At 39.0% G+C, this 25,678-nt stretch overlaps 1 protein-coding gene across 12 annotated transcripts in view; it reads left to right on the top strand.

The window, feature by feature from the left end:
- The window catches only part of TMEM108 (transmembrane protein 108), a 377,903-nt gene that overhangs the window by 154,592 nt on the left and 197,633 nt on the right, over positions 1-25,678 (top strand). The window lies entirely within an intron of this gene.

The following is a 25,678-nucleotide window of genomic DNA, read 5'->3' as shown; positions in this document are numbered from 1 at the left end:
CTTGGTATCAACAGCTTGATAATAAGCAGACCAAGTTGAAGAATGATTGTAACATTGATAATATGATAGTTGTAACAGTGACTCTTATTCCCAAAGTGGGGGTCTGTCATATTTTGTTCCTGACTTTTTTTCTTCCCTAGTGGGTTCTTACTTCTAGAGCCATCAGAGCTCTCTGTTAGGCTCCCTTAGGTCCAGCACACTTTTGTAAGACAGACCCTTAGCATCACAAGATGTGGTCTAAAGGAAGTATGGCTTTACTCTACAAAATTGCCAGGTCTGCCAAAGCAGCTTTCCTGAGGTCTTGGCTTCATTAGCACAGTGCTCCAACCAGCTGACCTCAACTGACTCAGGTTATAAGAGAAGTTGGGAATAGAAATTAGTTCCCTGGGGGATCCTGGCTATATAATAGCTATCATTTGTATGCAGTTAAATGATTTGCAGAGTAGCATAGCTCAGAGCTCCCAGCTGCATTTTGTCTATTTCTGGAAGTGTATGAAATAGTTAGCTGGGGATGTGGTTTCCAAAAGGTAGTGTGAGCATTATGGTAACATCTGGAGCTGGGTTTTCTCCCAACTCATCTGACTAAGTTCATTCTGCATCCAAGGAACTTGGATTTAATGGCTATTGCCTGGTTTCCAATGCTTGTCTGTCAGTTCCTCTGTTTCTATCTGCCACAGTCTTGATCCTCTCAGCTGCCATACTCACCCCCCCCCCAAGAGTGTCAAGAGACATAAATATTCATGGGGGAATGAGAGATTCAGAAGGCTGAGGTCAGGGGAACCCTGTTTCTGAAATGGGCTACTGGCTTCTTACCTTGCTTTCCTTTTCCTCCCACCCATCCTCTTAGAGCAAATTGTCCTATAAAGTGGCCATTATCTAACTCCTCCCTCCAGTAGGGGAAAATAGCAGTGTGGTAGGCAAGAGCCGGGAGAGGTGTGGGAACCACACATGAGCCCCTGGGATGGCACAGTGTTTCTCAACCCAGCTTATACCAATGATGGCTAAATTGTCCCCAAAGTCCTCATATATTCCAGGAATCAAAGAGGATATGATAAGAGCAGAGAATTATAGGTGGTAGTGGCTGTCATGGTCAACAGTGGAGGGATGGGGAAGGAGAGGCTATTGCTGTTTGCCCTGACCAGGCCATCAGCAACAGTGCTCTAGAGACAGTCGTTTAGGAGCTCACACCGCTGCTTCCTCTGATCCCCCAATAACTTTCTGCACCAGAAACCAGATTAAAAGGAATGACAGTTGCAGTCTAGAAGACTATGAGAGAGGAAGCATATTTCCTACCTTTGCCTCCCTAAAGAGTAGGAGGGCAATGCTCAGTGGCCTAGATCTAAAGGTCTGAAGAATTTTGACACCAGGTAGGCCATCTTCCTCTACTCTCACTTTTTGCTTCCTCCTAAGTCCCATCAACAGTGGCTGCCAGGTTTCCAAAGCTCAGGCTGCTGGCAAAGACCCCATTCTGTCCCACAATGGGGACTGGTTCTCTGACAGCTATGTGTTTCAGCCTCAAGTTCCTGATTTTCAGTTTTGTCACTATTCTAAGCAAGGATTTTGCCTGTTACTAATTATCCTTGCTTAGGTTTCATCTTGTGACTTCCAATCAGAGATGCTTAGTTTGTTAACTATCTCTTTACTATGCTCCTTTCCCTTTCCCTGCATTAGAGTTGGTCTCTTAAATCACATTAATTTATAGAACAGCCATCAGAGCTATCTATATGTGCCTACCTTTGCATGAAATATATTTAGTGCCTTTTTCTAGTATGTGGCAAGAATAATTTTATTAATCTCAGCAGATAAGACCAAGTGTCAAGTCATAGCAAGGGCTATGGGAGCCAGTATTTCTCCCTGATTTGACCCAACACCATGAAGAGTTTCCTGGCTCCTTTAAAGCCTAGTTCTCCAGGTAATGGAACACACCAGTGATTCAACGGAATTCTTAACCCAGCCAGTCTCATGAGCCATTTATGGAAAGCCTGATACCTTGAACAACTGGCAGGTCCCTGAGTGAAGACACAGTAACCTGTGAAAATGAAGAGCTTTGTGTTGGAGCATGAGATGCCAGCAGGAGGCAGTGTGATATAATTAAAGAGACACTGAACTTGTGAAATTCACAATTGGGTTTGGGAGCATCCTTACTCTGCCAACTTACTGGCTACATAATAAAGTCAAGACCTTTAACCTGATATTCTTTGGGTGTTAATGACTGCTTTGTATCAAGCACTGTGCTTGGCATTGCTGATATAGTTAGAAATGTGACAAGGTTTTGCAGCTAAGTGTGACAACCCTGGATATATTAGGTGGTTCTTATGAGAGTTATTTCTTTTGTTAGCTTTTAATTGTTCACAATCTAAGTATTATTTCTATGAAAAATAACATGAATAAATATGCAGATCTACACAGAAGGTTTAGGTCCTGATAAGCCTATCATAAGTTGAAAATATGGTCAGTTGAAAATGCATTTAATACACCTAAGCTACCAATCAGCTTATGGTGTAAGCTATACACCATAGCTTAACCTAGCCCACCTTAAACATGCTCAAAACACATAGCCTCTAGTTGGCAAAATTATCAATCATAAAGCCCATTTCATACTAAAGTATTGAATATCTCTTGTAATTAATTGAATACTGTGCTGAAAGTGAAAAACAGAGTGGTTGTATGGATACAGAATGGTTTTAAGTGCATTGATTGTTTATCATAGTGATTGCATGGCTGCCTGGAAACTGCAGTTCACTGTCCAACATCACAAGAGTACAGAATACCATACTGTGAGTCTGGGAAAAGATCAAAATTCAAAATTTGAAATGTGATTTCTACTTAATGTGTATCACTTTCATGCCATTATAAAATAGAAAAATCTTGAGTTGAACCCTCCTAAGTCAGGGACCATCTGTATTTTAAAGCCTACTTGGGAGATGGTTAATGTATTTAGCCAGGGCACCATATTGAAAAAAAAGTACAGAGCAATATAAATGGGGAATGCACAATACCCTGTGGGAAAATACTTTTTATGCATTTATATTCATAAAATAACATAATGTAAAAATATTACTGCCATTGATGTGAGGGATATAATGTGCTTATTAAAAATAAATTTCATGGGGCGCCTGGGTGGCTCAGTGGGTTAAAGCCTCTTCCTCCAGCTCAGGTCATGATCCCAGGGTCCTGGGATCGAGCCCCGCATCAGTCTCTCTGCTCAGCAGGGAGCCTGCTTCCTTCACTCTCTCTGCCTGCCTCTCTGCCTACTTGTGATCTGTCAAATAAATAAATAAAATCTTAAAAAAAAAAATTCATGAAACTCACTTTTTTTTTTAGTAATTTCTTTTCAGCATAACAGAATTCATTGTTTATGCACCACACCCAGTGCTCCATACCATATGTGCCCTCCATAATACCCACCACCTGGCTTCCCTAACCTCCCACCCCTGCCCCTTCAAAACCCTCAGGTTGTTTTTCAGAGTCTATAAGTCTCTCATGGTTCATCTCCCCTTCCAATTTCCCTCAACTCCCTTCTCCTCTCCATCTCCTTATGTCCTCCATGTTATTTCTTATGCTCCACAAATAAGTGAAACCATATGCTAATTGACTCTCTCTGCTTGACTTATTTCACTCAGCATAATCTCTTCCAGTCCCGTCCATGTTGATACAAAAGTTGGGTATTCATCCTTTCTGATGGAGGCATAATACTCCATAGTGTATATGGACCATATCTTCCTTATCCATTCGTCTGTTGAAGGGCATCTTGGTTCTTTCCACAGTTTGGCGACCGTGGCCATTGCTGCTATAAACATTGGGGTACAGATGGCCCTTCTTTTCATTACATCTGTATCTTTGGGGTAAATACCCAGTAGTGCAATTGCAGGGTCATAGGGAAGCTCTATTTTTAATTTCTTAAGGAATCTCCACACTGTTCTACAAAGTGGCTGCACCAACTTGCATTCCCACCAACAGTGTAAAAGGGTTCCCCTTTCTCCACATCCTCTCCAACACATGTTGTTTCCTGTCTTGCTAATTTTGGCCATTCTAACTGGTGTCAGGTGGTATCTCAATGTGGTTTTAATTTGAATCTCCCTGCTGGCTAGTGATGATCAACATTTTTTCATGTGTCTGATAGCCATTTGTATGTCTTCATTGGAGAAGTGTCTGTTCTTGTCTTCTGCCCATTTTTTGACATGATTATCTGTTTTGTGTGTGTTGAATGAAACTCACTTTTTTCTTTTAAAAGCCATTTTTCTATGTTCTTACCTAAATACCTGTGAAGACTGCAGACTTATGATAAAGAGCAACCTCTGCTTATATAGCATATTTTCATATCACTCTTAGAAGGGTCAAAAGCAGTGGAGCAGAGTGACCTGAAGGGATGGGTTAAGGACAAACTTTAGATCACCCTTCCATGGACATGAAGGGACTGTGTGAGAACTTCTTTGCTCATTTGGAGCCTAAGAGACAGCCCTTGGGATCCTCCTGAGAGAATAAATACCAAAGATAGATTGGGTCTGGGCACTCTTAGATGCAGTACACATTGGATGATTCAAAGTAACTGAGAAGAACATTTTAAAATCATTAACTATAAAGAGAGTTTACAAATTGACAAAAAGACATTGTCCCATTAAAAACTTCATGATGTATTGGTAAGTGAAAAAAAAAGTCTTTTAACTTTCTTGTATATATAATCTTACTCTTTGGAAAAGAAGTATTTGCTGGTATATAGAGAATATTAACTATGGTTATCATCAGATGATAGGGTTCTGGGCTTATCTTTAGACTTCTTAGCATTTTTCAAGTTTTCTGCAGTAAGCTTATACTTCTTTTAGCCCCAGAAAAAGTGATTATAAACTAAATCCTAAAATAATATCTATCAGGAAAGAGACTATGTGCTGTTGACTATTTTATCTCAGTGTTTAGAATATATGTTAGAATCACATGCGAGAGAGCTTGCAGAACTACAGCTTTGTGACTCTCACCCCTGGAGATGCTAGCTCAGTTGGACTGGTAGGAGACAAGGCTGCCAAGGAAAGTGGAAGCAGATTCTAGACTAAGTCACACTGAAGAGTATCGGAACCATCATTTCCTATTTAAAGTCTAGGTTCATTGTAGCACAGGGCAAAATCTGTATTCCAGTTGAAAATTATCTTTCAGTTTCCCTCTGTCTTGGTTTCAGTAATAGTTCTATCTGGCAAGGATGTATCTAGTTCACTTTCCCCTAAGATGCCTTTTAGGCTCCTGGGACTTGGAAAAGATGATTATCTACTTAATACCAGATGGCTATGTAGATTAGCCCCAGTGAGTAAAAACACAGTGATTTGAACAAAAGACATGATTAGCTGATTGAATAACCACAGGCCATCTTAGTGCAGGTGTAGTAGAAACAAGGACTGGGTCAGATACTAACATTTCTGTTTTCTTGGGCTGAATAACAATGTTTCATTATTTCAGTACTCCTCTGGGGTTAATAGTAGAGAGACATGAAGAGAGGAATAACATATATAATAGCATTCATACTTACAATTAAAATAACATTTTCCTTAAAGTTTCATGAAAAGAGATATGTTATTTCTCCCTAGTTGTAGAGAATAATAGTGTGTGCTTCTTGGGAGGTATCTTTAAGAATTCCAAACTAAACATTTGGCTCCATTTATGACTGTGATGGAAAAACTAATATTCACACTGCCCACCTATGTATACACAGAACTATGTTGTATAAAAGGCAAGGCTACCCAAATGCTTTAGACTACCATTCCAATTTCTGCTTAGTTAAAAAAACAAACAAATTGAAAATTTTGAGATGCTGCCTATTGAAAACCCTGCTATAGACTCCAGGATCACCTAGCTCTCAACTAACTAAGGTATAAATGGGGAGAGGAAAGATTACAGATAATTTAAAGTGTAGTTAAACCAAAACTAGTCAAAATGTAGTACCAAAATTTTAATTGTAAACATACTTAGTTTAAAATGTATACAATATTCAGATACACATTAACATTCTAAATTGTCATCAAAACAAATAATTTAGTATTATTGGTATGCATGCAGCTAAATATCATTTTACTTCCTCAATAAAGAAATGATCAAAATATTAAAATCAGAATTTTTAAAAGATCAAGGTCTGTTTTTTGGGGTTTTTTTTGTGTGTGTGTGGAGAAAGATCTCCCTAAAACATGATAGACACATCTATTCATTAATACCTATTTCTGATAGTAGACATGCTCTGAAATATAGTTATTTGTGCAGAAATGTTGGGATTTTGTTTTTGGACAAATTCATTATCTCTGCATACCTTTTGGGTATGGTGAATCTTCATACTGATTTGTTCACTTGTTAAACCGCATGTCATCCTGCCCTGTGTTCCTGTCATTTAGGTAAGTGATGGAAGATGAGGCAACTAAAAGCAGTGGGTGTTATTAGCAAGAGATAGGTTCTTTTTCATTATTTCACTTGGTCATTTGCAAGCCTGAGGTCATTGATTCAAGCTTTCCCCTGACATCCAGATAACTCACCACCAGGTAGATAGTGATGGTGGTAGCTGGCTTTCCATTAATCTATATCTTCACTATTGTCATTTGTCCACACTTGCTAGATACATGAAAGAAGTTAGCAAAGCTATAGGATAAACAGATAAATGTAATATGCTTTCCAAGACAGTTTTACTTGAGGATGTTGCAGGCCAAATAATATAATCAAGTTTTATTGATGATAAATTTAAAAATTTTCTTTATATTAAAGTGATATATACATATTGTGGGATATAAAGCAAAATGTGCTTACTTTTTAAAGATTAAACAGGAGACTTCAAGGAAATTTCCTGATCAGGCCACTTTCCACTATGCTCAAGACTCCAGAATGTGAGATTGGGGAGGTGGTGGGGTGGTATATATTAGTTCAGTCTCCTTTTCTATTAGGTGTTCTGGGAAAGGATTGAGAAGTACTGCAAGAGGACATGAAGAAAAAGCAGAAAATTTAGTTAAATAGACGCCCATTTAGTTACAGTTAGGATAGGACTCCACTGACTTATACTTTTCCTGAAAAAGTCTAACTCTTAAATGAGCCAAGCATAAATCACTGATTATCCTGTTAATGAGGACTTGAGATTTAGAGAATAGTGTAAAGAAATACAAATGGCTAGATTATAACAGTTTCCTGATAGAAAACCATTACTTTCCTCATTTACTTACTTTAATGTCTCATTTACCACTTTGGTGTCAAAAGTTCCCATGACTTAGGCATACCTGCCTTCTTGCTGCTAAAGATACTCTATAGACTTTGATGATGATGACAATGATGATGATGATAATGATAGTTAAACCTACGTAGTGCTTATTATGTATCAGGTGCTGCTCTAAGTGCTTTGCATTTAGGCCTCCCAACAACCCTATGAGATAAAATTATTCCCGTTTTTTTCCATTTTACAGATAAGGAAACTGAGGCACAGACAGTTCAGTCATTTTCCTAAGGACATGTTGCCAAGGGATGGTAGAACTAAAATTGGAACCTGGGCAATCTGGTTCCAGAGTCCTGCTTTTAAACATCAACTTTCTGCTCAGAAACTTTCTGCAAATTATTAAAGATGTAGTTTTCACAAGGCTAGAATTCATGAAGTTGTTGAAAGTGATGTTAGAGAATTGCTTGTGTCACATGAACAACATTAACAAATGAGGATCTGGTAGAATTAGACAATCAGGACACAGTAGGCACTTCCAGAGAGAATCATTTGGCTAACAAAGGAAATAAAATGAAGACCTAAAATAGATTTTTTTTAAATTACTTTCATTATGGTGCTCGCTTCAGCACATATACTGAAATTGGAATGATACAAAGATGTGCAAAGATGATACACAATTCATAAAAGTACTTTCATTATGATTGTGCTATGAACATCCTGTGTGAAGTAAAGGATGTTGTATGGTAGATATATTGGGCATTTCTTTTGGGAAACACATATATACAAACTCCAAAAAGCACTCCATTTATTCTTTATTCAGAGAATTAGTGACCTTTTCCCAATAGTTTTCAGATAAAGACAATCTGTAAAAAGGGTATGCTTGAAAGTTAACTTTAGTCTAGTTATTGACACAGAAAGCTAGAAAACCATAGGAAGTTGTTGGTGCCAAGTGTCAGTAAAGGTAGAGAGGAGTCTCATCTGTGATCAGTTGTCTTTTCCCAGAAAAGAAGAGCCTGAGTGGCCTTACCTATGTCCTGTCATTCCAGATTTCTTTATTTTTCTTAATCATAAGAAAAGAGAAAAATACTCAGGGACTACATTGTTCCTTATGATTGCTCTGATCTTGGAAACTGTGTGTGTGTATGTGTGTAATTTCACTCTAGTTGACAGCTTCCTTCCTTAGGTCTGTGCTTTTTGAGGGCAAAATCTGCTTTCTTTCTAAATACCAAATACTTAGGGTCACTTCATCACTTAAAGTTGCCCTTCCCACAGCTTAGACTCAGAGATTATCTTCTTATGAAAGAACCCACTGCAAAAAGAAACATTTTTAGGAACATTTAAGTGGAATGTATAAAAGGTTTTCAAGGAATAATTTTGCTAAAAGAAAATTAAACTTTGAGCAGACCGGATCTAGAAGCACAAACTTGAGTCCAACAGGAGGAGCGATTATTCGTCATTACCATATTAATCTTGGACTTTGATCATCGGAATAGAGATTTAATCAGCTAACCAACATAAAAGTAGTTCTGAGTCTACTCTTGGGAAGTTCTCTTATCAAGTAGTTTGACAATGACCAAAATTAAATTTCATCTTTTATGCTTTGAACCTTGAAAATAAGAACATGGTTAATATTGAAGCAGAATCTAAATATTCAGAAATCTTTTTACCCAGAGCATTGAGTCAAAGTTATTGTAAGCCACAACAAACCTGTGGCAATAGCCTTTTGTCTTTGAACCCCAAATCTTCTTTGCCTAGTACTCCACCTAGTAGATCCCATACTATCTAGGCAACCCAACCTTGGTGTGCCACCAGGCTGCCATTTATTTGTCAAATATGTCAAGGTCCAATAGTTTCTGCATGCATTTGACTACCAGCTTTTCATTCCAACTTTAATGGAAGCAGAATCCTTCCTTCCCACTGTAGATCAGTTAACTAGACAGCATTGAGGGCAGGGAAGATAAACTTTTCCCTTCAGGACCGGTCCTCCTAAGCAGAATATAAATGATTAAAATTAGCTTTTCACCAGGAAAATTCACAGATTTGAGTCTCCCTGGAGAGTTCTTTGATCTTAGATGTCACTGGGCTCTTCAAAAAGACCTGCTGGGGATCACCCTTTAAGGAGAACAACCTGAGATTCCAGTGTGGATTTGTTAGTGGCCACATCTATGGATTAGCAAATCATGAGAAGGGAATCCTAGGAATACCAAAGTCATTAGGTAGTGGCAAACTATTGTCATGTTGCAGGTTTGTTTTTTGTTTTGTTTTGTTTTGTTTTGTTTTTGGAAGATTGATTGGTTTATTTTAGAGAGAGAGGGTGTGGGTGAGCAGGAGGAGAGGGAGAGAGAGAATCTCTGACTCTCCACTGAGCATGGAGCCCAGTGTGGGGGCTCCATCTCACAACCCTGAGATCATGAAATCAACAGTCAGATGTTAAACTGACTGAGCCATTCAGGCATAGGCATCCCTCATGTTGCAGTTCTTATGTCTGCTGGTTTGAAGGTTCACGTAAGGCATTTTTGTCCCATGATATAATAGTCTTGCTTAACACTGCGTTAAGCATTTATTTCTGCTTCAGCCAGAAAACCATTTTTTCTCTTATCCCAGGTGCATAGGGCCCAGGTAGAGGTATGCCAAATACAGCTGATATTTCAATGAAGTCTCCTGAAATCCAGGCATGGTACTCCTTGTATAATAGCACCCAGATGAAATATGTCTTGATAAGATGGTGTTTCTTTGAGAGGTGCACCTGAGTTTTGTCCTTTCTTGAACCAGCATCTTCACTGTACTGTCCAGTCCAGACATCTTTATAGAAATAGTAGATGTTTATCTTTAGCTAGAAGTAGAGAAGCCTTTCTAATAACAACAAAAATGTTAGTTGGGAATGTTGGAACCCTCATCTGGAATGAATAAGTAAGTAAATATATACATAAAAACAATTAAATACATCTTTTCACAGATATTATACTAATACATCTTCCCCTCCTCCCCTTTAACTCTTGTCTCATTGCAGCCCATCATTCTTAAGGCATAGTGGGCTTATGGCTTCAGCATAGGAGACTGGTAAGACAGTGGGTATAAAAGCAGGCAGTAAGGAGTGAGGAGGCCCGTTAAATTATTTTATCTGCTCCATAGGTATAGAGAAGAACCTAGAAGGCCCAGCTCATGAGGTTCTTCTATAGTGTGGAGACTGGAATTAGGAAGAAGGAAAAGATGATATGAAAAACAAAATAAATGTCTGCCTCTGTCCTGGCTAAGGTAAAGATGGGAGAAAGTAAAATAAAAAGAGGGAGGGAGACAGAAATGTGTGCAAGAAGGGCATCTCCACGGTTGCTCTACACTTTGGTGTTGGGAGACTGAAGACTTCAGAGATGTGATGCAGACTCAGGGTTCTGTCTTTGTGCTCTTATTGGAACTGGGGAGTGGGAAGGAGCACTGCTCTCTACAAATCAATATGGAGCAGCTCAATTATCACACAGCAAGTTTGCTGAGTTGAGAAGCAGAAACATCACAGCAGATGTTGGGGTGGACCATTGGGCAAGGGGCTGAATGGTACAGTAGCACACTCTGGGGTCTGCAGCCAGCCAGAGCTGAGAGAAAGCTAAACAACAAAGGGGGATTGGCAAGACCTACCTGGGAGCATTGCTGGAAGTAAAAGAAGGGACTAGCCTGGTACTTTAGCATCAGAGGCCAGAAAGACACATGGTGACAGGGGAATTAGAAGCATTACTGCAGATCTGTGGGTACCAGGCAATGCATATGAAAAGACTAGCACAATGCCTGATGATTACTCCCAATACCCATCAGACACTAGGGAGGGCTGGGTACCATTCTAGTAAGAGGGGAAGCTGTCAGGGAGTTTGAATATTCTCCAAAGGAGCTATTTAAATTACTGTATTGAACTAAAGTGTAAACTGGATGGGAAATTTAGTCACAGTAAAAGGCATTACATCAGATGTGATCAGAACTAATTTTTTTTAAAAGTGGTTAAAACAGAATCATCAATAATTATATTTATATATATCTTAAACATTTTATTTTAATTTAATGTAAATGTACATTCATACAGCAGTCTTGTAATGTGGGGCCAAGACCTTTTCATTACATATTGGTCTTCCAATTAGAGTTCTTCTTCTTTCTAGCATAAATTATACCTATAATTTCTTCTTCTTCTATTATTTCTTTTTTTTTTTTAAGATTTTGTTTATTTATTTGAGAGAGAGAGTGAGCAAGAGAGAGAAAACTACCAGTGGGAACAGTAGAGGCAGAGGGAGAAGTAGCCACCCCACTGAGCAGGGAGACCAATGTGGGGCTCAATCCTAGGACCCCGGGATCATGACCTGAGCTGAAGGCAGAGGCTTAACTAAGTGAGCCACCCAGGTGCCCCTTCATCTACAATTTCTAATTGTATTTTCTTTACTAAGCCAATAACTCTTTAAGCTACTTGCAAAGAAATTTGAGTAAAGAATCTTAGTTTTTTTTTATAGTTAAAATTTGTTTACAATTGTCTTGATACCTGATTGAAAGCATTGTTAAAGGAAACCCACCTCAATTAAGTCTATTCAAAGTATTCAATTTAGCTTTCATTCGGACAGCCCATTGTCTTCACATTTTTTTCCTATTTTGCAGTATGTTTAATTATATAGCTAAAATAATAAGATGGTCATAAACAGATTTAGGGACACAACTGAACCTTGACAGCAGAAGGAAACCTGTTACCTGTGAGTTCTCAGTGCACCACAGAAAACAAGCAGTATGATGTGGAGAAGGAATACAGGGTGCTGATTAATTCAGCCAGTTGGTTAAATAGGGATTGGTTAAGAGCAAATAATGTAACATTTTCTCTTTAACAGCAAATGAGGGCTCAAAAGGATAGCCTAATTAGTTATGGATAACATTTTAATTTTTTTAATTAAAAAATTTTAAAATTACAGTTTTCCCTGCATATCCAAATTGCATTCTCTGTGGATTACACTTTGAAAGCCCACTTATACATTCTGTAATAAAGTAATCAAATCATGAACATGTATCACTAATTTGTACATGGATATTAAGTGGTAAACTGATTCCCCCCCCCACCCCGCTTGTCCTTTTCCATGATATTCTTGATTGTGTAATGGTATGTAAACCAATAAGGTTTTTGTTTCTTGTCTATAGAGTTTATCCTGGTTTCTGATTACATACCTCCGGAAAGGTCTTTTAAAATATGATCTTCATTGCTGTATTTGTAAGGAAGTTTGCTTCCTGCCACAAGTCCTCCAGAATTACAGCTGCCTTCTCTGCCACTTAACCCAGGTTTGGCTTGGCTTTGTTGCTCTGGCTTTGTCTATTCTTAATCTGTGTCCTCTTTCAATGCAGTGACCTCTTTTCTCTGACTATAGAATAAATAAGAAGGGATATTTTAAGGTACTTTTGGTTGGGAAAGTGACTTTCTGATGGGGAGGGGGGTCCCAAGCCACAAGTATTGTGCACTGATATATCAGTGCTTTCTACTGAACTCTTAAACTTTTCTTTGCCCTTCACCCTACCTGCACTGAGCCTATCTCCAAAGGTGTTCATATTTACCATTTCATGTCCAGGACCAGGCAGGCTCCTTGTGTTCGATGCTCAGGCCCTATCTATCTATGCAGTGGCCTAATCCCAATTCCCTGTGGCCCCCTGAGCCTGAAGTACAGTAGGTAGAAGGAAGAATTGGGAAGCTCTTCCTTGACATTCTGCCCATGTGTATTTTCCCCTTTTCATTTGCAGAGCAAAGATCCTACAGGCTAACTCCTGGCCGTGGCACTGGGAGGCACAACTCAATATTTGTTGTTTTCTCTAGCGATAGAAAACTTTCCCCCCAATAATAATTAGCTGCCTCCACTATGTTTGGCAAATGAATTGAGGACTTTTTCGGTCTGTCAGAGGATACAGATTTGAGAATAGGGTTGACATCCTTTTCAGCTTGAAGGATCAAGAATAAGAACCCATTTTTTGCTTTCATTTTGGTATTTTCACCAGAGCCCACACTGTTCACTTCATGAGGAACTATTCAGCGTAGCTTCACAGTGTTGGCAACTATTTGTGATCCATTTGTAGCACATTCCTGACTCTTATTTTCATAACATTGGAGGTAGGAATTGTTTAACTTCCCCCAAACCATTTGAATTGATCCTACTGTTCTGTTCCTATTTTAAATACAGCTTGTAATTAATTCTTTACTGCCCTAAGTCTGAACTATGTCTGTAAAGCCATGTCATGTAAAATGATTTTAAAAGGAAGAGCATCAACCACTGTGCTGGGGTCAATTTTTAATACTCTGAAAAGGCTTAAAAATCAAAACCCAGTTTAAAACTTAGTCTTTCCTATTTGTGAATAGAAACAAAAATATCAGTTGAGAGCATATTGTGACAAATCTGTGGAAAATATGTCTTCCATTGATTTGTGCAGTTATCCCTGGAAAGAACATATAAGGAAGTAAGTTTTCCCAATCCAAGTTTCCTTTTGATAAAACCTTGGCAACAAGGTTGGCAAGTCTTAAAGAATAATTTTGCTGGATGATGCAAACTTACAGGATATGGTATTTTAACTATCATATTCCTTCCAGACATCTGAGGGTTTAACATGCAAATTAGAATATAATTTCTCCTGTGTGTGTATGTGTTCGTGTTCTGTCATATTGAATCACTTGGTCATATCAGAGAATTAGACTTTAGGCAAGTCAGTTAACCTTTCTGGCCTGTCTTCTCACATTGTAATGTGAGGGAATTGCACTCTCTTTTATTCTAAGTGTTTCACAATAAAAATGCTTTTTTATTTTCATGGGAAAGAATTTTGAGATCACATGCTTCTGTATGCCCTGCATATGCAAATTACATAGACTAAAGTTTTAGCTCTGAGAACCTGGGCTAATAATATGCACATGGGCTATTCTCTTAATGTCTGATATATACATATATATGTATGTGTCTGTCACACACACACACACACACGTATGTATGTAAAGTGAAAGGGAGGGTGTCAAAAAATCTTTTTTTTTTAAAGATTTTATTTATTTATTTGACAGAGAGAGATCACAAGCAGGCAGAGAGGCAGGCAGAGAGAGAGGAGGAAGCAGGCTCCCCGCTGAGCAGAGAGCCCGATGCGGGGCTCGATCCCAGGACCCTGAGATCATGACCTGAGCCAAAGGCAGTGGCTTAACCCACTGAGCCACCCAGGCGCCCCCCCCCCTTTTTTTTTTTAAATAAATATTGGATCCATACCAAACCTGATCTTCACCATCACCCACCACTACCCACCTTCAGTGTTGGAAATTCTGTAATAAGAATGGTGTCACAAGAACTACTGTAGGATGAGAGGGAGAAGAACTTTGGGCTTGTATTTCCCAGGGCTGTCACAAACTCCTTAACAGAAGTAGTGGTCTTGAGGGTGCAACAGGACAGACAGCATGGCTCTCCCAGCAATTTCCTATCTGCATTCGGGAGAGTGTTCTAGCTTACTTAAAGCTTTACATATATCCGGGCAACAAACTCTGGAAAAAGAAAAAGAAACAAATAATTTTAAAAAATCCTGATGGCTCATGTGCCACTTCTTCTTCAGAGCCATTAAAAGCTGTCTTAATATGCTAAAATGAGAACCACAGCTAGTCTTCACCTCCTTTCTCAATTCTCACACCCCATTAAGATTGAAGCTAGTTTGTCACATTGACACTGAGGAATGTTATTATTCAGAGCTGAATTAAAAAGGGAATTTATATAGACAAAACCAATAAGCCAAGCAGCCTTGACATTTAATTTTCTTGGAAACCTTTCTCATCGAACCAGGAATGTCTGCATACTACACATTTGCAAAATGAAAAGTGGTATAGTAGGAGGATAATCTCCTCATATAAATGATGAGTAAATAATCCGAAGGAGATTAGATGTTTTCTCCTTGCCTTGTCCTTGCCCTCTACCCTGAAATGACATTTATGAGTGCGATTTATTTTACTTCTTTTTTTCATAGACATGGAGTGTTTGGGGAAATATGTGGGATGTGGTTATTTTTATTTATGTTTTTGGCCATCAATTTCAAGTTTGCACTAACTGTTAAGAATATTGGTTCTTGGCCCTTAAACTCAGAGGATCAGTAACCAAGAGTCACCTCAAAATCCTAATGTAAATTGTCTAAGATTAGTTCAAGACATTATTTGGCTCTTTAAGGTAGGCTGAACATACAGAAGGAATCATATTTCAGGATCCATTTAGCATTCTGTTTTAGTCACGGTAGGTAATGGTAGTTCTTTTAACAAAAAGCCAGAGTCTCAGTGGTTTCACATAACAAAAATTTATCACTTACATCCTGATTGAGTGTAGGTTAGCAGGACATGAGGTGAGAGGTCCTGTTTTATATGGTAATTTAGGGACCTAGAATTGCTCTATAATGTAAGTTTGCCATCTTCTCAGATTCAGCATCCCTCTGCTGGATTCTCAGGATCTGAGGATGGGAATCCTCAGGGAAGTGAGAAAGAGAATATAAGGTCATGCAGAATAGAGATAGGTGGGGGATGTCTCCAGGCCATTGACTAGAACTCAATCACATGGTCTCACTTAACTCCAGGGGAGCTTTGGAAATACAGTTTAGCACTGCGATCTACAGAAGGACAAAGTGAGTTTGATGACAGATAGTATTGACACTGCCTTGGTTCCCTTTGCTCTTGCTACCCATACCTATGCACATAGCCCTTATCCTAGGTTGGTCTACCTGTGATGACACCAAGGCATTTAATTAGATTGATCTAGTGATTAGGCATCCATTTGTTCTTTTGTATTCAATTTGTTTACACATGGAAGATTACTTTTCTATTGTCAGGGGTAAACATGTATAAATATAGACCCTGCTCAAATCATCATATTTTAAAGTGGAATTCTATAGGGAGTGGATGCTGACTGTTTACTGTATACACAGAAGAAGAGATATCATCCATTCGTCTATTATTTTAGGAAAAGCTTTAAATGATCTTCTCTACCAAGCTGTTCCTCTGTGTAGAAGAGAAAATTATAGAACTTCAAGATGACCAAATAATCCAAAAAAAAAAAAAAAAGGCCAGAGAATTTCAGTTTAAATGATAATGGAATAAAGTGACACCATGACGTATAGTAACAGATTACTTGACACAAATTTGAGACCCAGTGTTCAAGAGAGATTCATATATGCCCCCTAACCTTATTCCAAAATTCAGAGTCTAAGGAATTCTAAACTCAGGTTGGTTCTTAAGAAGCAATTCAGACATATGAAGGACTTTTTAGATAAGTCCTTATCTAAAAGTAAAGAAGCTTATTGACAGGGAACTGACAGGAGTCAAAGATTGGCCTGTATAGTCCAAGTTTTAGTGAGTTCTTCAGCAGAGCATGGTGAAAGCACCGATTGGCATTTTGTTAGGCATGCTGGTCTTCCATGAGGGAGATTTCTACCCACGTATATTTAGGGCCCATCAAATACAGTTCTCTATGCTTTTTCTTAAAATTCCATCCCCAAGAGGGGTGTAGAAAATGAAGTACTCCTTTCTTATTGATTATAGTACTGTTTTTTTCTGTCAACAGAAGGCCAGTACTGCAAGAAAAATCCCATTCCCATGGCAAACAGAGATATTCACTTTTAACTTGTTACCACGTGAAGAAGAAACTATTTTTTTTCTCTAACATTAAAGATTGCAATTTTGAGAATATGGGAATGACCTTTGGCAACAGGATGTTGTTAGAGCATCTGGGCCAAAGGGCTTGTGTCCAGGGTGAAGGCCTTTAGGACTTTTAATATGTCGGCACTGTTTTTATTTACATCAGGGCAAGAAGCAAACCTTAAACCATAGAGACATCATTTTCTTACTCCGGAACAGTGACCTTTTATTCTGGAGGTATCTCAAGGGTAGAAGAATATGACATTACATTTGTTGAATTTTCCTAAATATTACCACTCAAAAATGGGGAGAGAGGGGAGCCAATTAAATTTTTATTGGATGTTACTATGTCCTTTTCCTGGTAACTTCTCCTTCTGTTTTCATTAAGCCTTTTAAAACAGTGGAGCCAGTCCTATACAAGACATTTGATCACCCTAATTGTAGAAAACTGAGCTTCTCTAAGTTTGCTGTGGAGAAATCATCTGCCATTTTTGTTTTGAAACCTTAAAATATCAGGAAATCTCACCACCCAGATATCTTCAGTAAAGAGGAGTCTGGGGTATGGAAGGAAGCCTGGTACTTATTGATCACATGCTCTATGCAAGGCACTGTGCTGGCTGCTTAAAGTATTCAGAGACCATAGTGTGTGTCATCTTCCTTGCTCTTGTGAACAAAGAGGAACATTGGCTTGTGCTAAGTAAGTATCATTAGAGGCAGTCACTTCTTTATGAGGATCTGAACTAAGGGTTCAACACAACATTCTGTAGCCACTGGTGCTAAATATATTATGATCTATCAGAGTTGACTGAGCTGCTCTTTCAATTAAACAGTGCTTTTGGTGGTTCACTGCTAAGAAGGAAATCCTAAGTATGCCAATCTACTTGATTTTTATTCATTTTTTAAAAGATTTTATTTATTTATTTATTTATTTGTTAGAGAGAGAGAGAGAGAGCGGGAGCACAGCAGACAGAGTGGCAGGCAAAGGCAGAGGGAGAAGCAGGCTCCCTGCCGAGCAAGGAGGCTGATGTGGGACTCGATCCCAGGACCCTGGGATCATGACCTGAGCCGAAGGCAACTGTTTAACCAACTGAGCCACCCAGGCATCCCTGATTTTTATTCTTAATGATCAAAGAAAATAAATCATTTTTCATTTAGAATTAATTGGAGAAAGTGACAATGTATTTTTGAGTAGTACTATTGTGAATAAAATTTGAGCATGGGGCTGGGTACCATAAGCAAGATGGTCATGCAGATTGTTCTTTTGGAAAAATGTGGGGTGTAAGAATGCAAAATCAAAGAAGGGGATCAGTTTTTACAAAGCATAGTCTCCTATAGAGCCTTAATATCTGGATTTTAAATTCACCAAAGTTTTCTCTCCCACTGTTCACTATCTTTATTTAGTGAGTAAATTTTCACCTTTCTTAGTATGACATAGTCCTCTGCTCCTTTGAAGTTTTTTTTTTTAATTTTATTTTTTATAAACATATATTTTTATCCCCAAGGGTACAGGTCTGCGAATCACCAGGTTTACACACTTCACAGCACTCACCATAGCACATACCCTCCCCAATATCCATAACACCCCCCCCTCCCAACCCCCCTCCCCCTATCAACCCTCAGTTTGTTTTGTGAGATTAAGAGTCACTTATGGTTTGTCTCCCTCCCAATCCCATCTTGTTACATTTATTCTTCTCCTACCCGCTTAACCCCCCATGTTGCGTCTCCTCTCCCTCATATCAGGGAGATCATATGATAGTTGTCTTTCTCCGATTGACTTATTTCGCTAAGCATGATACCCTCTAGTTCCATCCACGTCGTCGCAAATGGCAAGATTTCATTTCTTTTGATGGCTGCATAGTATTCCATTGTGTATATATACCACATCTTCTTTATCCATTCGTCTGTTGATGGACATCTAGGTTCTTTCCATAGTTTGGCTATTGTCGACATTGCTGCTATAAACATTCGGGTGCACGTGCCCCTTTGGATCACTACGTTTGTATCTTTAGGGTAAATACCCAGCAGTGCAATTGCTGGGTCATAGGGTAGTTCTATTTTCAACATTTTGAGGAACCTCCATGCTGTTTTCCAGAGTGGTTGCACCAGCTTGCATTCCCACCAACAGTGTAGGAGGGTTCCCCTTTCTCCGCATCCTCGCCAGCATCTGTCATTTCCTGACTTGTTAATTTTAGCCATTCTGACTGGTGTGAGGTGATATCTCATTGTGGTTTTGATTTGTATTTCCCTGATGCCGAGTGATATGGAGCACTTTTTCATGTGTCTGTTGGCCATCTGGATGTCGTCTTTGCAGAAATGTCTGTTCATGTCCTCTGCCCATTTCTTGATTGGATTATTTGTTCTTTGGGTGTTGAGTTTGCTAAGTTCTTTATAGATTTTGGACACTAGCCCTTTATCTGATATGTCATTTGCAAATATCTTCTCCCATTCTGTCAGTTGTCTTTTGGTTTTGTTCACTGTTTCCTTTGCTGTGCAAAAGCTTTTGATCTTGATAAAATCCCAATAGTTCATTTTTGCCCTTGCTTCCCTTGCCTTTGGCGAAGTTCCTAGGAAGATGTTGCTGTGGCTGAGGTCAAAGAGGTTGCTGCCTGTGTTCTCCTCAAGGATTTTGATGGATTCCTTTCTCACATTGAGATCCTTCATCCATTTTGAGTCTATTTTCGTGTGTGGTGTAAGGAAATGATCCAATTTCATTTTTCTGCATGTGGCTGTCCAATTTTCCCAACACCATTTATTGAAGAGGCTGTCTTTTTTCCATTGGACATTCTTTCCTGCTTTGTCGAAGATGAGTTGCCCATAGAGTTGAGGGTCTATTTCTGGGCTCTCTATTCTGTTCCATTGATCTATGTGTCTGTTTTTGTGCCAGTACCATGCTGTCTTGATGATGACAGCTTTGTAATAGAGCTTGAAGTCCGGAATTGTGATGCCACCAACTTTGGCTTTCTTTTTCAATATTCCTTTGGCTATTTGAGGTCTTTTCTGGTTCCATATATATTTTAGGATTATTTGTTCCATTTCTTTGAAAAAAATGGATGGTACTTTGATAGGAATTGCATTAAATGTGTAGATTTCTTTAGGTAGCATAGACATTTTCACAATAGTTATTCTTCCAATCCAGGAGCATGGAACATTTTTCCATTTCTTTGTGTCTTCCTCAATTTCTTTCATGAGTACTTTATAGTTTTCTGTGTATAGATTCTTAGTCTCTTTGGTTAGGTTCATTCCTAGGTATCTTATAGTTTTGGGTGCAATTGTAAAAGGGATGGACTCCTTCTCTTTCTTCTGTCTTGTTGTTGGTGTAGAGAAATGCAACTGATTTCTGTGCATTGATTTTATATCCTGACACTTTACTGAATTCCTGTACAAGTTCTAGCAGTTTTGGAGTGGAGTCTTTTGGGTTTTCCACATATAGTATCATATCATCTGCAAAGAGTGATAGTTTGACTTCTTCTCTGCCGATTCGGATGCCTTTAATTTCCTTTTGTTGTCTGATTGCCGAGGCTAGGACTTCTAGTACTATGTTGAATAGCAGTGGTGATAATGGACATCCCTGTCGTGTTCCTGACCTTAGCGGAAAAGCTTTCAGTTTTTCTCCATTGAGAATGATATTTGCCGTGGGTTTTTCATAGATGGCTTTGATAATATTGAGGTATGTGCCATCTATCCCTACACTTTGGAGAGTTTTGATCAGGAAGGAATGCTGTACTTTGTCAAATGCTTTTTCAGCATCTATGGAGAGTATCATATGGTTCTTGTTCTTTCTTTTATTAATGTGTTGTATCACATTGATTGATTTGCGGATGTTGAATCAACCTTGTAGCCCTGGAATAAATCCCACTTGGTCGTGGTGAATAATCCTTTTAATGTACTGTTGAATCCTATTGGCTAGTATTTTGGCGAGAATTTTTGCATCTGTGTTCATCAAGGATATTGGTTTGTAGTTCTCTTTTTTGATGGGATCCTTGTCTGGTTTTGGGATCAAGGTGATGCTGGCCTCATAAAATGAGTTAGGAAGTTTTCCTTCCATTTCTATTTTTTGGAACAGTTTCAGGAGAATAGGAATTAGTTCTTCTTTAAATGTTTGGTAGAATTCCCCCAGGAAGCCATCTGGCCCCGGGCTTTTGTTTGTTTGGAGATTTTTGATGACTGTTTCAATCTCCTTACTGGTTATGGGTCTGTTCAGGCTTTCCATTTCTTCCTGGTTCAGTTGTGGTAGTTTATATGTCTCTAGGAATGCATCCATTTCTTCCAGATTGTCAAATTTGTTGGCGTAGAGTTGCTCATAGTATGTTCTTATAATTGTCTGTATTTCTTTGGTGTTCGTTGTGATCTCTCCTCTTTCATTCATGATTTTATTTATTTGGGTCCTTTCTCTTTTCTTTTTGATAAGTCTGGCCAGGGGTTTATCGATCTTATTAATTCTTTCAAAGAACCAGCTCCTAGTTTCGTTGATTTGTTCTATTGGTTTTTTTGGTTTCTATTTCATTGATTTCTGCTCTGATCTTTATGATTTCTCTTCTCCTGCTGGGTTTAGGGTTTCTTTCTTGTTCTTTCTCCAGCTCCTTTAGGTGTAGGGTTAGGTTGTGTACCTGAGACCTTTCTTGTTTCTTGAGAAAGGCTTGTACTGCTATATATTTTCCTCTCAGGACTGCCTTTGTTGTGTCCCACAGATTCTGAACCGTTGTGTTTTCATTATCATTTGTTTCCATAAATTTTTTCAATTCTTCTTTAATTTCCTGGTTGACCCATTCATTCTTTAGAAGGATGCTGTTTAGTCTCCATGTATTTGGGTTCTTTCCAAATTTCCTCTTGTTATTGAGTTCTAGCTTTAGAGCATTGTGGTCTGAAAATTATGCAGGGAATGATCCCAATCTTTTGATACCGGTTGAGACTTGATTTAAGACCAAGAATGTGATCTATTCTGGAGAATGTTCCATGTGCACTAGAGAAGAATGTGTATTCTGTTGCTTTGGGATGAAATGTTCTGAATGTATCTGTGATGTCCATCTGGTCCAGTGTGTCATTTAAGGCCTTGATTTCCTTGTTGATCTTTTGCTTGGATGATCTGTCCATTTCAGTGAGGGGAGTGTTAAAGTCCCCTACTATTATTGTATTATTGTCGATGTGTTTCTTTGATTGTGTTAATAATTGGTTTATATAGTTGGCTGCTCCCACGTTAGGGGCATAGATATTTAAAATTGTTATATCTTCTTGTTGGACAGTTCCTTTGAGTATGATATAGTGTCCTTCCTCATCTCTTATTATAGTCTTTGGCTTAAAATCTAATTGATCTGATAGAAGGATTGCCACTCCTGCTTTCTTCTGATGTCCATTAGCATGGTAAATTCTTTTCCACCCCCTCACTTTAAACCTGGAGGTGTCTTCGGGTTTAAGATGAGTTTCTTGTAGGCAACATATAGATGGGTTTTGTTTTTTGATCCATTCTGATACCCTGTGTCTTTTGATTGGGGCATTTAGCCCATTAACATTCAGGGTAAGTATTGAGAGATATGAATTTAGTGCCATTGTATTGCCTGTAAGGTGACTGTTATTGTATATTGTCTCTGTTTCTTTCTGATCTACTACTTTGAGGGTCTCTCTTTGCTTAGAGGACCCCTTTCAATATTTCCTGTAGAGCTGGTTTGGTATTTGCAAATTCTTTCAGTTTTTGTTTGTCCTGGAAGCTTTTAATCTCTCCTTCTATTTTCAATGATAGCCTAGCTGGATATAGTATTCTTGGCTGCATGTTTTTCTCGTTTAGTACTCTGAATATATCATGCCAGCTCTTTCTGGCCTGCCAGGTCTCTGTGGATAAGTCTGCTGCCAATCTGATATTTTTACCATTGTACGTTACAGACTTCTTTTCCCGGGCTGCTTTCAGGATCTTTTCTTTGTCACTAAGATTGTAAATTTTACTATTAGGTGACGGGGTGTGGACCTATTCTTATTGATTTTGAGGGGGGTTCTCTAAACCTCCTGGATTTTGATGCTTGTTCCCTTTGCCATATTGGGGAAATTCTCTCCAATAATTCTCTCCAACATACCTTCTGCTCCCCTCTCTGTTTCCTCTTCTTCTGGAATCCCAATTATTCTAATGTTGTTTCATCTTATGGTGTCACTTATCTCTCGAATTCTCCCCTCGTGGTCCAGTAGCTATTTGTCCCTCTTTTGCTCAGCTTCTTTATTCTCTGTCATTTGGTCTTCTATATCGCTAATTCTTTCTTCTGCCTCATTTATCCTAGCCGTCAGAGCCTCCATTTTTTATTGCACCTCATTAATAGCTTTTTTGATTTCAACTTGGTTCAATTTTAGTTCTTTTATTTCTCCAGAAAGGGCTTTTATATCTCCCGAGAGGGTTTCTCTAATATCTTCCATGCCTTTTTCGAGCCCGGCTAGAACCTTGAGAATCGTCATTCTGAACTCTAGATTTGACATATTACCAATGTCTCTATTGATTAGGTCCCTAGCCTTTGGTACTGCCTCTTGTTCTTTTTTTTTTGTGGTGAATTTTTCCGCCTTGTCATTTTGTCCAGATAAGAGTATATGAAGGAGCAAGTAAAATACTACAAGGGTGGCAACAACCCCAGGAAAATATGCTTTAGCCAAATCAGAAGAGATCCCAAATCGTGAGTGGGGAGAAAGGGGATAAAAAGGGGTTCAGAAAGGAAAAAAAAAAAAGAAACTATTAAAAAAAGAAAGCCGATAAAAAATATAGAAAGGAAAAAAAAAAAAAATATATATATATATATATATATATTAAACTATTTAAAAAACGTTAAAAAAGAAAATGGTAAAAGTTAAAAAAATTTAGCAGTAGAAGAGAAAAAAATTTGAAAAAGAAAAAGAAAAAAAAATTAAATTAACTGCAAGGCTAAAGAATCATGGGGAGAAAGCCATGAGTTCCATGCTTTGCTTTCTTCTCCTCTGGAATTCCGTCGCTCTCCTTGGTATTGAAACTGCACTCCTTGGTAGGTGAACTTGGTCCTGGCTGGGTTTCTCGTTGATCTTCTGGGGGAGGGGCCTGTTGTAGTGATTCTCAAGCGTCTTTGCCCCAGGCAGAGTTGCACCGCCCTTACCCGGGGCCGGGCTGAGTAATCTGCTCAGGTTTACAGGGTTTGCTTTCGGGAGCTTTTGTTCCCTGAGCGCTTTCCGTAGAGTCCGGAGGGTGGGAATGAAGATGGCGGCCTCCCGGTCTCCGGCCTGGAGGAGCCCGGAGCCCGGGGCCCCACTCCTCAGTGCGCCCTCAGAGAACAGCGCCCAGTTACTCCCGTCACCCTGGCCTCCAGCTGTGCTCCGAGCTGACCGAGCCTGCGACTGGTTCAAGGTAACCCCGAGTTTAGAGCTTACTCCTCAGCTCTGTCTCTGTAGCCGGCTTCCCTGTGATAATACCGATAAGCTCTGCGACATTCAGACACCCCCAATCCTTCTGTGACCCAGTGGGACCTGAGGCCGCGCTGACCCCGCCTGGGCTTCACCCCAGTTAAGCCTCTGGAGCGATGTCCCTCAGCAGAACAGACTTTTAAAAGTCCTGATTTTGTGCTCCGTTGCTCCGCCGCTCACCGGGAGCTGGCCCCTCCCCCCGCGGTCTATCTTCCAGTCGCTTTGGATTCACTTCTCCGCCAGTCCTACCTTTCAGATAGTGGTTGATTTTCTGTTTCTAGAATTGCTGTTCTTCTTCTCTTCAATCTCCCGTTGGATTTGTAGGTGTTTGCAATCTTTAGATAAGCTATTTAGCTGATCTCCCGCTACCTGAAGTAGTCTCAGCCTGCTACTTCTCTGCCATCTTGATTCCTCCCCCTCCTTTGAAGTTTTGAGAAATGTTTTTAAAAGTCCCTATATCTGTCAGAGTGCTTGATTTATTTTGTGGTAGCAAATTACCACAAAATAGCAGATGACAATCACAAGCTCATTTTTCCCTCATGCTACTGTGCCAACAAGGATGAGCTGTAGTTTTGCTTATTTACAGTTACTCTGAGACCTAGGCTAATGATACAGCCTTCATCTGGAACACTGTCAGTTTTGTGGTGAAGGGAAAAGAGAATTGCTTCCTGTTAATGGAGCAGTCACTGCTAAAGCTTTGGTCCTGAATTGACACTCGTCACTCCCCACTCATGTTTCATTAGCTGAACAAATCCCATCATCAAATTTGGGCGGGGAGGGAAATTCTTCTTCTCTTTCTAGACTTAATCTTAAGTACCTTGAACTTCTTAGGGGAGAGCTACACCTTTAGTCTCTTTTTCCTGGGCCATTTTGTCCAGTTGGGGGCCATCTTAAGCCATTCAGTGTTTTGGATTTTTTTTAAAGGTTATAAAACCACACCTTTAATTTGATTCTTACCCTGAGACTAAGATTTAATTATCTTCATTACTCAAAGGTCTCCTCAGTTTTTTTCTGTTACAGTTTACGTTGTAAAGAAGTTGCTTCTTCTAATCCTGTAAGACTTAGAATTTCTGGACTGTTAGTACCTTTTTTTTTTCTGATATAAAGGATGCATTTCTCAAATCATCTTTTTTTTTTTTTATGGTACTGTTGTCAAATGCAACCAACAGCAGTCAAAGGATGCTATTGGCATCCCATTTTTTCACCTTCTTCACCTAAAGCAACAAGCTTATCGGGTGTATTATATGTATCCTGAATTGTCACAGGTGAGTTTTTTTAAAAAAATGTTTTACTGCAAAATGGATTGCGATTCTTCCATTCTCCACTAAGAATTTCCATAGAGGACCACTGCCTCACCCTAGTCATTGCTGTATATTTGAGGGAGTTTTTTTGTTTGTTTTTTGGGTTTTTTTAGAGGAACATTCCACTCCTGATACCAATTACTATATCAGTCAGGATATATTAGGTTATGCTACAATAAC

The sequence above is a fragment of the Lutra lutra genome, chromosome 1 (genome assembly GCF_902655055.1).
Source record: "Lutra lutra chromosome 1, mLutLut1.2, whole genome shotgun sequence".
NCBI lineage: Eukaryota > Metazoa > Chordata > Mammalia > Carnivora > Mustelidae > Lutra > Lutra lutra.
This window is presented reverse-complemented; position numbering and strand designations above follow the sequence as displayed.